At 35.2% G+C, this 14,765-nt stretch overlaps 1 protein-coding gene across 1 annotated transcript in view; it reads right to left on the reverse strand.

Annotated features, from left to right (window-relative positions):
• Positions 1-14,765, reverse strand: part of SULA (NAD(P)-binding Rossmann-fold superfamily protein) — a 222,543-nt gene that overhangs the window by 71,315 nt on the left and 136,463 nt on the right. The window lies entirely within an intron of this gene.

Genomic DNA, 14,765 nt, shown 5'->3' on the forward strand with positions numbered 1-14,765 from the left:
TACACCATGAATCAAATTCTAACAAATAAACTATCACTGAAGAGAGAGTATGTATAGATGATTATAATTTAACTAAATACATGAAAGTTAAGCAAAGATCAATATCTGAGGAAAAATGACAAAGGAAGAAACCACAGCAAAAAGATGTAATTCTTCAACAACGGGGTGTGCTCTTGAGGCTATTATAGAAAGAAATAGATTGACAGATTTATTGGTTTATAATAAAAGTTACAAGTCTTGGAGAACGCCTCAAGAAATACTATATGATTTTTAATATTTGTATAAAAGTACATTGCATGTTGCATAAACAAAGAATTTGGATATAACAGTTCTTTTCCAGAATATTATGTTATATCTCTAGTGGTGTTTGTTCTAAACATTCTCTAAATGTGACAAAGTGATCACTGGATTCATTGTGCATCATTTACTTCAGTAGTTATTCTCAAAGCAATTATTACAAATTCAGTATCGAAAGAAAAATTATTTGATCCTGCTGATTACCTTTGCGAGCAAACATTTTCTTCCCAAAAAGAATTCCACATTTTCTAGCTTATACAAATAAATTGTGGAATACTCTTCCCTAGGAACAATCCTCGTAAATTTCATTTATATTGCTACAAACAGCATTTAGCTAACAGCACTATTATTCAGGATAATAGATTCTACCTACTCTCCATAATTTGTATGCCCTTCTTAAGGTTTAATTAATGTGAAGTACTTTTTTAAGGGCATTTTTCTCAAGTTAGTCATTAAAATCCTAGTTATCTCAAAACATCAAATAGGCCTTCTCCATCATTTTGTCTCTGGTCTCAAATTTGATGATTGATGTACATGACAAAAGCAAGTGGAAAGTTGAAATTAAAACAACTGTAATCTCTAACAGATCTCTTGATAAAATTCAAAATTGTGAACACTAAGAAATTCCAATCTAAAACTTCATAGGCACAGTTGAAAAAAAAAGTCTGAAGTGAAAACACCTAGAAATAAAAATCATCCCTTCAGAATTCCACTTTGATAACTATGTTTTTTAGATGATGTAAGCAAGTTCATCTGGATAAGTAACACATACTTCAAATTTGAAGAAACTGAAAATTGCATAGGTAAGACTTGTGAAGAGAAATTCAAAATGGCAGTATCTTTATATTCCTTATGCCAAATAGTTTTTTCTCTTTTGTTACCATTTTTATTAGTCTCTTCCCAGGCAACTCGAACCAGGAACGGTATGTGAGTTTAAATCTCTTTTCAAACTATGAGAGAAAGCTACCTAAGATTAACTCTACCCTAGACACTAATATATAGACAAATTATACAGTAGGTACACATACAAGATATTCTCATTGCAGGGTTTATATAAATGAGATTAACAACCATCAATCTGTTTTTTTAACTCAAGTATGAGCACAAAACTGATAACATCTTTCATCTCACAAGAAAGATTTTCCAATATTGCAAAATCTCTTTCTAGTTAGGATGGATATTTTGTAGATAATTTTCAGGTTTCTCTTCTTCAAGAACAAGATTGTTTGTGAGGAAGAATTTTTAGTCTGCATTTTCATTTCTTGCAAGATTTTATGTATGTTTATTCTATTTGGCAAGAAGTGCAAATGGCAGAACCAAGAGGAACAAGCATATCCAGAAACTAATTGATCAAAAACGAGCTGAGGGGATTCTATCCTGAATCCAAAATTGTGCCAACCACGCACGCGAACCTGAGAATAGTTTCAGCGACTTTAAAATGAATTTGAGTGAATGTCATTTTGGTTGACTTCAACGGCAATATTTTCAATTTATTTTATTAATATTATAATAATATTATAAGGTAAAGACTAAAGTTGTAAACGATAAACCTAAAAACCGCTTGTAAAATCGATTTTGCAATCAGACATTTCAATCACCCATTCCACCGTGATTTTGCAATCAGACGCTACATTTCGATGATGCAGGCTAAGTCGATTGGTAGAACACAATACATTTCATGATTTGTTCACCCAGGCTAAGTCGTTTGTAAAGTCCTTCACTAGTCACCATTCACGACAGCGGCACCAGTCACCATTCACGACAAAGGCACACAAGTTACAAGCGAGTCACCATTCACGGCAGAAGCATTATAGGTTAATAAATAAATATTATAATCTAATATTTATATTTATTATTCATTTTTTTGTTGATGGCATGCACCAGTCTCAAATCACTGGTGCAAACATTGCAAACACACCAGGCTTATGTGACTGCAATCAATTTCAAATTCTCAAATAGTGAAATGTATTTGCTATTTCAATTTGCGAATCTAAACGTATTATTTGAAGCTAAGTTGTGTATCAAACGGAGACTATTTAGCCGTTTATCTACATATGCAAATTTATTGTGTTAGTTTATTTTAAAGGTTCTTGTGAGGGGATCTTGAATTTTTGCACATCCAAATCAAAGAAATTTAATTTTTTGTTGTTTACTATTTGTAGATTCTATCATTCTAAGAATGCTTGCAAGCGGTTCTGGCACCAGAAACCCCCACTTCAAAATCGATAGATGATCCCCTTTATGGAAATATGTGGAAATACTTTGACCAATGTCAGGTGGAGGAAGTTGTGTATGCATCTGCAGCCATTGTAAAGAGGAATCGAGTAGTTCTTATAGTAGAGTGAAAGCACGTTTGTTGTTTATTCCTCAGAAAGGCATTAAATTTTGTACAGGAAAGTCGAGAAAAGTCGAGAGTAAACGGAGAGCTACCTAAAACCCTCCTTCCAAGTCACATTCTGAACAAATACAGTCAAGAACAAAAGCAAGCAGATGAAGCTACTAGAAGGGCAAGTGTTGCTCATCTATTGCAAAGTGGTAGTCCCTCAAAGAAAGGGAAAATGTCATCTATGTCTTCAACTTTTGTTACCAATGAACCATTGGCTAAGGGTCATTCATTCTTACGTTTTCCTCAACAACTTAGAAGTACGAAAGCAATGGGACCATTGGAAGCATCATTTCAAAATGAAGCTAGAGACATTGCCAATCAAGCCATAGCGAGATGTATATATGCAAAAGGATTATCATTTAATGTTGTTCGCTCACCATATTGGCAATACATGGTGAGAGCAGTTAATGAGGCTCCAAAAGGGTTCAAGGGCCCTGGTTATGAGAAGGTACACACCACTTTACTTGATGATGAGATGGCCCACGTAGAGGCTGCCATGCTGCCCATCGAGGATTCGTGGACCGAAATAGGTGTCAAAATAGTAATGAATTGATGGAAAGATGCGAGGAACCGTCCCTTGGTGAATGTTATTGCAGTGTCTACAAGAGGTGCAATGTTCTTGAGAGCTATGGATTGTGAAGGTCACGTAAAGGATGATCCTTTCATTGCAAACATTCTCATCCAAGCCATTGAGCAAGTTGGCCCTTAGAATGTTGTTCAAGTAGTAACCACCAATGCAAAGAATTGTAGGGCTGCTGGCTTATTGGTTGAGAAGTGGTACAAACACCTTGTGTTGTGCATTCACTCAACCTGATGCTGCAAAAAATTGGCACTTAGGTTGAGTGGATTTAAAAACTGTATGAAGAGGCACAAGATATCCAAATGTTTATCACAAACCATCATATGACACAAGCCATATTTAGAAAATTCTCAAAATTGGAGCTCTTGAAGGTATGTTCAATTGTTTAAAATTTAAACATGTTTAGAAATCTAGTCGCATTAGTTTAGTAAACTTTTTATGTTTTTAAATTTAAATAGATTACTTGATTTTAAATTTTTAATCTACTATTGTTTTGATCTTAAAATAGCTTGTTGAGACTCGCTTTGCCTCCAACACTATTGTTTTGAGGCACCTTATCAAAGTGAAAAAGACATTGTCTAGAATGGTAACCAGTGCTAATTGGAGTGTATAGAGGCAATCTAATAGTGAAAGGGCAGCTGTCATTAAGGAAAGAATATTACGAGACTGTTGGTGGGATCGTGTTGAGTACCTTTTGAAGTTCACTGAACCTATATTGAGCATGATCCGATACACTGACATTGATAGACCTTGCTTGGGTAAGGTATATGATGGCATTGAGTCCATGATTGAAGATATTAGATCCATCATAAATGAGAAAAAGCAAGACCCTAATGAAAAGTTCTTCTAGGAGCTAAAAGTAATCATGGTAGAGAGATGGAATAAAATGACTACCCCTTTGCATCTACTTGTCTTTGCATTGACCCCCAGGTTCTATAGCCAAGTTGTCCTCAAGGACAGCACCACTAGAGTTGTTCCATACTGAGATACTAAAGTTTTTGAAGGGTACAAGGAAGCCCTCCGAATGAGAACTTACAACCAGTAGTGAGGTCTGAATTTATAAGTTTTGCAAGCACCGATGATTGTGGTCTTGATGTTCTTGAAGACAAGAACAATGTTGATGCTCATAAATGGTGATACTTCCATGGACAAAAGTATTAGCTCTTGCAACCTGTTGCCGTCAAAATTTTATCACAAGTAATCTTAAGATTCTAATCTGTAATTTCTTATTCATGAACATTCAAAAGTTAAAACTCTTCACTCTATAATTTCAAATTTGAAAATCTTGATAGGTTGCTAGTTCATCATCATCTAAGAGGAATTGGAGCACATACTCCTTTATCCACTAAATAAAACGCAACCAACTAAACTCCAAGAAGCCAAATAACTTGGTCTTTATGCATTCCCACTTGAGGCTCATAACTCACAAAGAGAATACCTACAAAAAAGGAGAGGCAAAAAAATGGGATGTTGAACCAGAGTCTACAAAGTTGGAAGCCCACTTTCATGCACTAGCAATTGATGATGGTGAACATAATGATGAGATACATAGTGATGTTAAAGCTGATCCTGAGGCTACAACTGAGATTACTGATGCTAGTGGCACTTATTGTGCTTCTAATCTACAACTTCCTAATGACGAGGAATTCTTTGATGATTTTTTATCACATGACTGATAGTGATTACTGATTACTATTTAGTAATGTTGGCATTACTGTTTTTGATCTGAAACATTGATAGAGTGGTGTGTTTTGACATTTTCTCATGCTATTCGAACTAAATTGCGAATATATATGGTGGTGTATGTTGCTAAATTGCTTTAATATTAGCATAGTGGTGCAAAAACTTATTTGATGCAGCATATGTTTACATATATATAATTTTTCTTTTTAAAAAAAATCTTGTACGAACAAACCCAAAAAAAAACGAGTGAATGTCAAACCCGCATACAAACCAAAATTCGAACCGGCAACATAGATTTTATGCCTCCAAGGACGACTTTGGCAAGGGGTAAGAAATTAACTCAAATAGCCACTTTCCCACTCAGAGAAAATCTTGGGCAGAATTCTTCCAATCGAAGGAATTCCACCAAGAATCTCTTATCCTCCCTTGCTCACCATTTTAAAAAACTCTCTCCAATTATTAAAAACCTTGATTTTTCTCTTCAAACATGTGCCTCATAAATGATATTGCATCATAATTTATCAAACAAATTCATGTAAAGAAAGAACATGAGATTTTCATCCTTGAGGAATTCATGGCGGAATTCCTCTTATCAAAGGAATCTTGTCGTTATCCTCTTAACATTTGCCTCACTCAAACTTGCCCTATGACTTACCTGTCCATCAATTGTTTCTTTTTAGCACTTTGTCATCAAATTTCAACCCACTTTGATCACCTTACAATGGGCAGAAATTCAGAGAGTACAGGAATCGCAAGGGTGCAATTCATCTACTCGTAGGAATTTCACTTTAACTTAATTTTTTGGTTTTAACTCAAAACTTTCATCCTTGGCATGACTTGATCACTTCCTTCATGCATCTTCCTACTTTCACAACATCTGATCAAAGACTTTAATCCAAATTTTCTCATATTTCAAGAGAGGAAAATTCAAAACCTAAGGAATTGAGGGTGGATTTCTCTAATTAGAGGAATTCCAGCAACTCTAGGCTACCCCATTGAATTGTAACTCGAAGAACTTTGCCCTCATGGCATTATTTGACAATTTCATTCCTTATTCACGCCCCATGGCCGTTCGGTTGCTCATTTTGATCCAATTTGCATCATTTCATGGAGGGCATAAATCTCAAATCTTGAGGAATTTACGGGGCAGAATTCCTCTAATTAGAGGAATTCCATTAACCCTTTTGCAACTATTTTTGGCTTCAAAAATGCCTTCTCTCTTCACACTCCACCATTTTGAAATTATTTTCCATCAATACTTACCTTTTAAAAAAATAAGCTTAAGTTTGAGATGTGGGATGTGGGAATTTTGAAGCTTGAGGGATGACTATAGCTGGCTGAACGTTTGAGATAAGAGAAATTTGGGGCTGAAGTTCATAAGTTAGAGGAATTTCTACTAGCCTCAATTCATAGATTGTCCAAAAACCTCATCCTTATCCATCTCTTTACCAATCCACCCCTCAAAACAATTCTTTTACTTAATCTAAATTGGATTAAAAGGGTGTTGGTTGGGGGAGGCAAGGGGACTTGAAATTGGGCAGAGATTTCTCTAATAGAGGAATTTCCATGACAAAAATTCTCTAATCAAAGAAATTATGCCACGAGTTCCTAGCACTCAAAACCCCAACTTTCGAATCACTCTGACTTGGACTTTAAGCTCAATCTCCTTGAAATCATGAAGACTTGAAGGCAAATTTCTATCAAAGGCCTAAAAGACCAATTAAACCTACAACGGAGGCAAAAAGAGGGGTCCCCATATGTAATGGAGCAATGGTGTGGAAACTACACAACAAGACCATGATGGTTGCAATTATTGTCAAGGTTAATGGGAACTTGTACTTGTTTATCTTTGTAACATAAGCCACTACCTTGATAGTACCACTTTTTAGTTACTAATTTGTGGGATTTAGAATATTTACCTTTTGAAGTACTCAAGGAGTTTTCCATGTGTTGTTGAGGTGTCTTTCTACAACCATCAATTGATATCAGCTTCAATTTCTTCATCGTTGTGTTCCCATGTGATTGGAACCTAGTGCAACCACACTTTTTGACTAGGGGCTCCTTTTGCCTTTGATAATGAGAAGGACTATCACTAGTGTGGGGATCAAGGGGCAATGCCCCCTTTACAAAAGCATCTATTAGGTTGTATTCTACAACCTTTGTTGTTGATCACGACGTGGGATAGGGTAGATGCAAGAATGGTTTCAAGATCTATTGGGTGTTGGAAGAGTTGGTGACTATGTGCCAATGTCAATTCCAAGTTAGTGATGGGAATGGGGAAATCAGGCCTCAAGCGCATGACAATATGCCAAAAAGTTGATGGTTTGTGTGGATCATAGTTGGCATAATTGTGAAAAATCAGCGAGTTTGTACTAATCGCCAAGTTTTTCTAACCGACGAGTTTTCCCTAGATTTAATTGCAACTCGGCTAGCAAAAAAATTGCTGAGTTTTTGTGAAAAAATCACCAATTAATCATCAATTTTTTGCCAAAAAATGGGAAGTTTTTCAAAAAAGCTCTTTTTTATTAAATAAATTAATTAATTAAAATTAAAATTTGTTTTTTTGTTAAAAGAAAAGGCAAAAAGCATATATATATATATATATATATATATAATATAAAATAGAGAATTACAGTATGCTAGTAGAGTTGGGAAGAGGAAGATGTGATTGTAATGATGTATTTACTTCTAGTTTAACACAAACTATTTATTATTTTGCTTCCTGCCATCAGCATTCCCCATTAGAATACAATTTTTTACCCACTATAAATTTATATATATCTAAACTCTACTTATTTCTTTTGTGTTCTCTTTAATTAACTCATTACATGAATCTTCTCGCTGAATTTTTCAAAAAAAATGTATTTTTAATTAAATTTAAGCAGTTTTTTTAGGTTCCCAAGTTTTTCTGAGGTATTTTTTCAAAAAACTAGCCATTTTTTTCCTGAATAAACTTTTTGGGGCTTGGCAAATTGTTGCCGAGTGAGAGTTTTCCAACTATGGTGTGGATAGTGACTTTAGTTCCATTATAAAGAAACTTGGCGTACTGATGGAATGAGGAGGGAACCACCTACATGATATGAATCTATAATGTCCCCATTTTTGGCGAGATTCTGCAGATGATTGGGTCAATTCATTATAGCGACCCTTGTGAACTGAAAGGATGATTAAGGGGTCCCAGTTATGGACTTACTATTTTTAGTAAGTATATTTTTGGTAGTTGGTCATCACCTCCAATGGATGTGGTTATTAGTTGCGTGAGCTCTTATCTATTTTTTAATTATTAAAGTTGCATTATTATAATAGTAATGTTTTATTATAATAATGTCATTAAGAGATTTTACTAAAAGAGTTGTGTTTAAAAGTTTCAGGAGTTGAGTTCTTTTGGGAAACTTTTGCAATTTTTGGAGTTGAGTTCTTTTGGAAACGTTTGGCAGAAAGGGATTATAAGTATGAGCTCAATTCATTTTGAATATTATTTTCTTTTGTTGTCTTTGTGACATTTCTGAGTTCTTGATTTATGTGCCCTTGCTGAGGTATAAGGGTTTGAAGTTTGAATTGTGTATTGATCCTACAGCTGAAGTATTGTGGATCAATTTCTTAAGACTATTGTGTCTTCCAATCTGTTATTACTATTGCTAGGAAGAAGTTTGGCTGGGAGTTCTCGTGTGTAATTTTCAGAATCGAAGTCTGGGACTAAATCTGAGATTGCATTTGCAATTTACTTTTCCATTTATCCTATTGTTTGTTACTGTATCTAAGTACATTTAATGCTGAATACTACTGACCGAATTTGAAATAAATTGAAACTATTCTTATTACCTGCATTCAAGTTTGGAGGTCTGATTTTGCATTCCAGTTCATAGTGCTCATTTGAGGAGCCACGTTTTTTTCTCTATAAATGTCTGCAACCAATTGCTGAAGCTTGGACGTCATTCTGGAAGGCTGGAGACATTCATTGCAGGGTCTGTGATTCACTTAGCAAAGCCCTGCATCCATTTCCTTGATCTGCCATAGTTATCTCAGAGGTCACGGTCCACTACATTGCCTATGATTTCATATTCACACACATGCAGAGCAATTGCTAGGCCTGTGTTTACCAATTAGGGGGCTGTGGCTAAATTCTCAGGACCTGCGTTTGTGCTTGTGTTGGAGATTGAGGCTTTGGCTCCGTCTTCAAAGGAAGACCAGCAGATCACTCACATTAGCATACAATCTGGAACAAGGGCATCGATTCAAGTTGGGCAACAGCTGCAACTACAGGCCAATCATTTCTTTTTTTTTTACAAGGGAATTTGAATATCATGAATCAGTTTCTTATCTGATGTTAGGAAATTGAATCAATTTAGATGCTCGTGTTGTCATACATTGTCAATTTAGTTTGCTTATAAGCTTCAGAATTTTGTACACAAATATATCAGTTGTGTAGTAATTCATCAATACCAAAATCTGGAAGTCTGATTTATCTGGTAAATTATGAGTAGTAATCCCTAATGCTCTGGTAAATATTTAAAGCATATATATGACTGATAACTGAATTGCTTGCAAACTATTTGACAAAATGTCAAACTCTTGATTAGTTAAGGAAATTGATGTGTTAAAGCTAAATTGTTGAACTCCAACTGGTTGGGGGTTTTTACAGAATCCATGGGTGATTGAGAAGGATGTTGTATGGGAGGTCAAGATCAACAATATGAGACATCATGTTCTATATTCTTGCACCCACTTGAATGGGCAAGGAGATAGCACCCTCAGAGGTATGCTCTAAATTATCATGGGCTTTGCTAGTGATCATTTTCTTTCTGATGTCCGCCTCAGTGTACCCTACTAGTGTTACAAATTTCAAAATACATAAATGCAAGGTTGAGCTATTATCTATAATAACTTGCTTCACAGCGAAACGATTGACAATGATAGCAATGCAAAGGGGGAGATTGTGATCAGGCGATACAGAAGGTATATCATATGGTTTGAAGGACAAACAACAAGACTATGCTTAACCACCCACAAGGGCTTGGAATTGTGTGGAATTAATGTCATTTGCAATTTGGGAATCTTGCAGAGCCATTGTAAGGATCTGTTGATGGATGGGTAAGTTTGGAAGAGATCCAAAGTAGAGAATTGAGTATGGATGTTACCAAGGTGTTCCAAAAGATTGATATACATTAGAGGGAAGCACAATAGAGGCACCAGAAACAAATATCCTTCCTCTTCTAATGGTGACTAGGATTTGGACATCCTTTCCTTTGATGTGAATCATCCCTACAGAATCCTCAACCTGTGCAATCCAACCAATAATGTTATGATAATGAACAGGGCAGTAGTGTAATCTTTCTCAGTATTGGGATTGCTCTAATTTTTGTTTGCTTGTCATTGTAGCCCTTGATAATTGTTAGAGGGATCAATACCTAAAGTATGTCTAGGTAATGTGTCCTAATAGATTTGAAGATTAAAGCATTAGGTGAAACAAGTGAAGGAGGTTCAACAATAATCTCCTTACGGCCAATAAGATCCTGAATGTAATGTTCAACTTCATGCCTTTGATAGTGGCATGTCCTTTAAAACAATGGTAATCACAATACTCATTCTCCTTATACGATGTAGGTCTAGGAATGGACTTATTAAAGGGCTGAGTTTGTAGATAAACAATCATCTTGGCCTTATCCATCTTGTGGAAGATCACATCTAATGGTTTGTCCAAGGGTAGGAATGTGCATTTCTATGTATTGTGGACTAGAGGTTTGTGTTGGTTTTGAGGAACGGAAATGGCATTTCTTTGATGGGTTAGTTGTTGACAACAGGTTGGGATGGAGTAGAAACTGTAAAGAGTCAAGCTGGCCTGATTTTTTTTGGGGGGGGTTTTGTCTACATATGCTTTTTGTATTTTCAGAATATATATAAAATACTTTGCAATAACATGAAACAAAACAATTGATAGTAGTTGCCAACTTAGAATTTAAATGGAGGCACTTATTACTCCAAATGTGGAAGGCAGTAGAATAGATATTGCCAGAAGATGCAACATTGCTGTTGTAGAAAACCCAAACGCAGGTCTGTCAGGGAGACCGATGCTCCTCACAAACCCCACAATACTTCTCAGAACTGGCCACCCAATGAGAATAATTTCTAGCAGACTGTAATGCCTAATTGCAGCTTGTAATTACTTTCAAAGCCACTGTAAATTGGGATAGAAATGAAGGCAAGAGATTGTCATCCAAAACAGGATTGAATAGCAGCTTATAATATGCACAATTGGTATACTTCAGCACCAATTGACAAACCAAGAATACAGAAATAATCTTCAGAATTCAGGGCACAATTCACTATATCTTTCAATAGCTCAAAGAACAAAACAGATGGAGGAATCAGTTCTCTCAAACAGCTAACACTAAAACCCTCAAGAGGTTCACCAAAATTCAAAGAAGGAAAATGATAAGAGATGATTAGATCCAAACCAGAGGCTTGCTTTTATAACAATTAAACCTAGAATCTTCTTCAACACACCATTGGAAATTAGCTTCTTTCATACGCTTTTCAGTTAAATCTCTTTTGTTTGATACTTAGGCACATATTTTAATAATAATTTATTAACTCCCTTTGCCTCCAAAAATGACCTTTCCAACAATATCATGATATCCAAATCAATGTTCTGGGACTCTACAAGTCTGAGCAGGACTTTGCGAGTCCGAGGCAGAGGCAGCCTTTCCGAGCCAAATGGCCTCTGGACTCTGACTCGGCCGAGTTCTGGTAAAGTGCATGTGGACTCACCGAGTCCAAGGACTCGCCAGACTCGCCAAGTCCCGAGCCTAGGACTCTTGCTGGTGGCTAAGGCCATAAAGTGCAATTTTTTAGGATTTATCATTAAATTTAGCCTCTATGCTGTCATCCTCGTGGTTTAGCTCGTATTTACAATTTTGAACAGCCCCTTGGTTAGAAGAAATTCCATCATCTATTGCACTATTTTCAAATTTATTAGAGTATTTTCCTCCCCTAAATGTATGGCCTCACCTACTATTATTGCATCATTTTCAAATGGTTCATCCCAATGGAAAAGTCATTTTCTACCTCAGAATTATCTTGTAAATAAACATCCTCATAAAAAGGCATAGATAGATATATGATTATCTTGATACTGTTAAACTGATGATGCTTGCACCTTGACTTTGATATTTTGTTGTGATCAGTTTACAAACTAATTTAACATAAATAATTAAACTTTCAACCATAACAATAGACAGCATATGTTGTCTAAACTTATTAAATTCATGCTACTACTCCCCAATTTGGGTTTTCTACTCTTTGAAAGTTATTCTTGTCATTTTGTGGTGGAAGATGCCTCTGTATGGACATATAAGACTGAAATAACTACGTTTATTCTGCTAGTTCTGTTGAACTGTCTTTATTCTGCTGTTACCTCCTGTAAAAGGTAATTGGAACCAAACAATAGAGATTTTACATGTATTGATGGCACTTTTACTCATAATCTGTTCTGGCTCATCCTAATTCTGCCCTCAACAGCCAGGTCAGCTCTCAAAAAAATCAGTTTTTTGTCCATTCAAAAATACAGTAACATAACATGTTGATATGTACTGAACCTGGTTTTTGACCTATAATATGTACTGAACTTTAAATTTGATCTCTATATGAAGGAAGTTGGTACCCCTAATTCAGTAATATACATGTTTTTAAGAGTATTTTTGCAGATTTATGTTGAAACATATGAATATACATGTGCACAGACAGGAACATAAGCAAGAACTATATTCAGTTTTTTTCCTCCAGAAATTCGCTTATATACTTATGTGATCTATGCAAAATTGTGTATGTGTATTAAGCAGCTTCTATTTATCTCAATTATTATGTATTTGATGTTAATTGATTAAAAGATGGATGAAAAAATCTTAAAATCATTAAAAATCTTTGAATGTTTTGGGTTTTTCAATTTTCCAAGTCCTTGCCAAGTCCAGTTGCCGAGTCCGAGTCCGATTTTGACTTTTCGAGTCTAAAGCAAGTTTGAGTCCCATAAGTATGATCCAAACATACAAGGTCATTGTTTCTTGTGCCCAAGATTTAAAAATTTTCAACCTAGTTCCAACGAGCTATAACACTAAGGTGGCCAATCAAATAACAACAAAAATAGCAACCTTAGTGTATTTAGTTAAAAAATAATTATAATTCATCCATCATGTGAAAATGACTAAAAAAGCATTAGAATCGAAATCTCACAACACATGAGTGATCTTGATGAAGAAAGACAATGATGACAGAGTGACTATAAATAGATGCGCTCTCCAAGATTTTTGAAGCCCAAATAAGAAGCCAAAAATAAAAACTAACAACATCACTCAACTCCTCCAACTCACCTAAGCCCATCAGAACCATTTGTTGACTTACAATAAATAGCAAGTCCCTCAATACGAAGCAAAAACTCACCATTGGCCATTGGAGAGCCTAATTCCACAAAAAGGTTCTCTAAACACCAATATCAACCTACAAGGACCCAATGATAGACTGCACCCAATAAATCTGCTGCAACTCAAAAAATGGGGACATTATAGAAATGATAATTTCTATGTGTTTGGTGTTTGTAGCTCCACAAGCCACAACATTCTTGATTTTGTTCTAGGATCAAGGACAGTTATCATTGGATTGGTCACTGGGAGTCTCCTTGTAGAGCTTGAAACTGCCATTAGATATTATCCCTTTTTCGATGTCAAGCCCCATATTGCAAATATCTTTGTAGGTATGGATGCAATTCATATACATATTATTTTTCATCTTGAGATGTAGATTATCAATGGGGATGGATACCAAGAGCTTATTTGGGGGTTTGTATAGAAAACAAGTTGAAAAGGCTTGTCACCTCTGAAGATATCCCCAAGGCTTTTGTCACTTTTCCTATTTCGCATTGCACAGATCTAGGAGAGAGTTCTCTCTCACAATTACAGGCATAATTTAATGTCCCTCTTTGGAGACATTAGAAATCAAATGTTGACTTCACAAAATATTAAAATTACTTTATGGGAGCTAACAGATGAAAGTTTTTTTGGCCAGTTTTTTGGCTTGTGGACTTTGACTTGAGTGAGTCCTAGTAGAGACTTGCAAGACTTGCAGAGTCCATGGACACTCCTAATGCAGCGAGTCCTATGGCCAAAGACGCTTCCATGGCTACTTAAGAAATAATGTAAAAAATAAACATTTTTAAATTTTTGTAATGATTTTTTTGGCTTTCATGATCGTATTATAATATCAAGTTCCAAAAAATTGTAATGATGATTCTGAATAAGGCAATTAATATAGAGTACTAAAAAATGTCTTGCATGTAGTAGATACAAAACATAACAATTTTCTTGTAAAGAAGATTACAAAAAGGATTTCACTAAAAAATTTGCCAAATAAGTAGTCTCATATCACAAACTATAATCACAAAGCCTTTGAACCAGGTATTAAAGATGTAGAACAACACTATCATATTTGAAAGCATTGCAACAAATAAAATGCTTTTAAAGAAGTGGACATCTCGTGAACAATAAAAGAACAGTTTTAAGGTTTGTAAAAGATTGAAAAAGCAAATGTTTATTTGTAAAGTTTCTGCAAATTCTTTGGACTGAATATAGATTTGATTCTTCCTTCTCTATCTTCTTATAACTTGTTGTGAATAACTTCAGATTATTTCCTTTAACTGGATTAGAAATGTAAATCAGAACTCCGTCTTTCACTTTTGCAATTTGTATGAAGGTAATAATGACTAAGGAGCAGACTTGTATTGATCTTGTGTGCTCTTAAACTTCATCCTTACCCTCTATAAGTATAGAAGTC

The sequence above is a fragment of the Cupressus sempervirens genome, chromosome 7 (assembly GCF_028749045.1).
Source record: "Cupressus sempervirens isolate cs-2001-9-10 chromosome 7, ASM2874904v1, whole genome shotgun sequence".
NCBI lineage: Eukaryota > Viridiplantae > Streptophyta > Pinopsida > Cupressales > Cupressaceae > Cupressus > Cupressus sempervirens.